Source organism: Pleurodeles waltl, chromosome 5 (assembly GCF_031143425.1).
Source record: "Pleurodeles waltl isolate 20211129_DDA chromosome 5, aPleWal1.hap1.20221129, whole genome shotgun sequence".
Classification (NCBI taxonomy): domain Eukaryota; kingdom Metazoa; phylum Chordata; class Amphibia; order Caudata; family Salamandridae; genus Pleurodeles; species Pleurodeles waltl.
Window position 1 is genome coordinate 41,812,877 of NC_090444.1, and position 3,863 is coordinate 41,816,739.

The window sequence follows — 3,863 nt, forward strand, 5'->3', positions numbered from 1 at the left end:
GTAAGCTGGCTAACTTGGTTGTGGGGTTGAAGGTTTTAGTGTAAGAAGGTCCATGTGCCTGTACACCTGTTATGTATATGTGTCATTGTCTCAATCCGTATGTTTAGCAGTGTGCATTTTGTATTAGTGTCACATCAATATGTGTTCTTAGAACAGTCCACTCGCTTATAGGTAGCGGGCAATGTCACCCCAGGACTGATGTGAGATGTTGGTAGTGCCTCAATGCTTCCATGTCCCCTTCATTTGAGTCATCATCATAATGCTGTGTCTCATGGTGTTTGATCTGCAGGGAAACACATTACCCACCCCTTACACAGTACGTATTTCTTGGAAGGGTGTGTGATTGAGTGTTATTGATGTGATATTGTAAGATGCATCTTCCAAGTTGTACAGGCCATGTCATTTTTCACTGAGTGGTTTTAAATTGGTCCCTTGTGTCTCTGGCGTGGCATCTGTTTTTATTTGTATCTGTCATTTATAAATAGGTATGTTTCCCATTGGGTCAGGATATCAAACATGACTAGCAGTGTCACAACCTCAGTGTCTTCCTGGCCACGTGTCCATGTAGTAATGTATGTGTTGTGTGTCTTACAGGGTTGTGTGCAGTGTGTATATAACTGGGTTTCTGTACTTACCAACAAGTAGGCCATTGCAATATCGTCCATCCTGGAAGTGTTGATTGATGGTGCTGTGGTGGAATATGAATGAATCATGTACACTCCCACGATACTTTGCCACGATGTTGGTGACCAATCCTCAGTGATCCACAATGGCCTGCACATTGATGGAGTGTGTGTGCTTCCTGTTGCAGTAATGATGCTCAGTTGCAGCAGGTGGCACAAACCGCGCATGTGTGCATTCAATGGCACCAAGCATGTGTGGGAAGCCGTTGATTTGGTAGAGGCCCTGTTTGGTTTCCTGCTGCTTCAGCTGTGGGTTGGGGAAGCTGATATGGCGGGGTGTGAGGGAGATCATGGCATCCACTACCTCGGGTAGGAAGGCAGAGAATGAGGGCTGGGAGATCCCTGCAACCAGGGCACCAGTGGTTTGAAAAGAGCCACTTGCCAACATGTGGAGGACAGCTAGCAGCTTGGTCTCTGGTGGAATGGTGCGGGGTGTCTGCAAGCTGGGTGCCAACTGCGGCTCAATGTTTCACAGCAGCTGCTGTATGGCTTGCCAGTCTAGTCTGTACCTCTGGATGATGTCATGTTTCCTGAGGCCCAGAAGGGTTGTCCTGGTCTGGAATATCCTCTCCTGCCTTCGGCGTTGCATTTGGGGTCGCTGTTGGTGTGGTGGAAGCTGCTGGTGTTGGTCTTGTCCTCTGCGTCGTTGTGCATGCTGGATGAATAGTCTTCCTTTTAGAGCTCTGATGTTGCTTCTGTGTGTTTTCCTTAAGTACTGGTGTGTTTGTCCCATTTTAATGCCTACCCTGACCCAGGCTGTGCACCATTTTACATTTTACGACTCCACCTCCCAGCCGTGCGGCATTTTTGCACAGTTGGATAAATATGGAGCACAGGTGTTTAAGGGCCAGATGTAGGTAGGTCCGAGTTTGCGACTTACAATTCGCAAACCCCAGCATGGTGTCCCTGACACCATATGCGAATTGCAAGGGGGTCCCAAAGACCCACCTCATTAATGTTAATGAGGTGGGTGCAATTTGCGACCCCCTTGCGATTTGCAGTACTCACAGGGATGGTGGCCTGCTGGAGACAGCAGACCACCATGTCTGTGACTGCTTTTTAATAAAGCAGTTTTTTGTATTGCAGCCCATTTTCCTTAAAGGAAAACGAGTTGCAATACACACGAAAAAATGAAACGTTTTTGTTTCATTTTTCCAGAGCCATTCACAAAGGGGAAGGAGTCCCATGGGGACCCCTGCCCTTTTGCAAATGGTTTAGCACCCATTCGAAATGGGTGCTAACTGCGAATTGCGATGCAAATTGTAAATAGGAAGGGGAAAACCCCTTCCTATTTGCGAGTCGCATTCCCATTTTGCAGGTCGGTAACCAGGTTACCGACTCGCAAAATGGGAATGAGCATCGCGATGTGCGTTTTGCATGGCTCAAACAGCAAAATTCGCTGTTTGCACCATGCAAAATGCTTGCTACATCTGGCCCCAAGTCATTTCTTGGACGGGAACACTTACCTTGCATGTCATTAACGCAAGGCGGTTTCACGCATCCCAAAAATGACGCACACAGCGGAATGTTGGCCTTCGTAGGGTCGGGCGTCAAAGTCTAAATATGGTGATAGGTTTGTGCAGAATTGATGCAACTTTGGCGCAAAGAGAGTATAAATATGCCCCTAAGACTCTTATTCTTTTTCAAATTCATATCTTGATTTGTGTATGTTAGATTTTTGTCGTTTTGGTCTTGTTTGATTTAGATAAATATTACCTGCTTTTTCTAAACTGGTGTGGTGTCCGTTTTGTAGTGTTTAGACTGTATTACTCTGTGTATTGGTACACATACTTTATACATTGCTTCTGGGGTTCAGCCTTTCTGTTCGTGTCAAGATACCAAGGGGGTCAGCGGGGGTTAATCAGGTGTGCTTCTCCTTTCCCCTGACTAAAGTGAGGGTCCCTGCTTGGACAGAGTGCAAACTAACTGCCAACCAGAGACTCCATTTCTAACAGTGGGCTTATTATATATATATTTTTTGGGGGGAGTCATTGGCTGCTGTGGAGTGAGACAGCAGGATGTCTGGCAGGGTAAGGGCACATCGCATGGGTCCAGATGATCTGAGGGGTTCATTTGGTTAGTGTGCCACTAACTACCCAATATGTTGAAAATTGGTGACCGAGTAATCATGGGCTACCCTACTGTGGCCAGGAAGCTGCACTTGGGGAAGTTGTGTTCCAGCTGCGCAGGATATTCAAGATTGAGCGCACGAACCACCAGATCAAGCACCAGTGGGCAGACCTCATTGCCAGGGAAGACAATCTCCTAGATCACCTCGTGGTTCGGGTTGGCGGACCTATTGGTAAGCAAATCTGTAACATTGCTACATCCTCCTTTGAATGTGCATGATAGTAGTGTATAATGATAACTTTAGCATTTCATGTGAAAGGTGAGGACATCAAGAGGCAGATTTAAGGAAAGTGGCGCTGAACCCAGTGCAGCACCACTTTCCTTTCAACCTTTGCACCCCCTTCCGCCACCATGTGTGCGCTGTATAAGATACGGTGCACCTTGACACAGGTTAGGGGGCAATTGCGTCATTTTTTTTATGCTATTGATGAACTGTTCAAGATAATTCCCATTAGTTTGTCAAAAACCCTGACCAGTACATAGTGGGCCTTGAACATATAATGGTGTGCATCCTTTTTAACACATGCTCTGAGCAGGCGTTAAAATGTTCAAAATGAAGCTAAATGTTCCTTTAGATTTCAATGTGCCATTTCTTCAGATCCCCTAACAGGTAAATGCCCACTTTGCATACATAGGCGGTCATTACAACATTGGCGGAAAAAGCTGCTTAGCGCCATGCAGAAGACCGCCAAAACACCGTCGCACCTGCGGAAAACTGCCACAGCTATTATGACCCACAGCACGGAATCTGCCAAAATTCAGACACCCACACAAGTCCGCCACACCAAAGGTCAGTGATAAACTGGCAAAAACAAAACCTCCACCGTCACGTAAACAGAAATACGCCCACACTATCATGACACACGAATCCACGCGGCGCTCTTTCAACTGCGGTATTCCATTGGGGGTACACACCTCCACGCTCAAAATACACACACATTTACAAAACACTGCCACATTGGACAATTCAAAATACACACACCTGATACACATACACACACCACTCCTGGAACAGGCCTATTATGTTGCAAGGGGTGACAAAGTGGCACA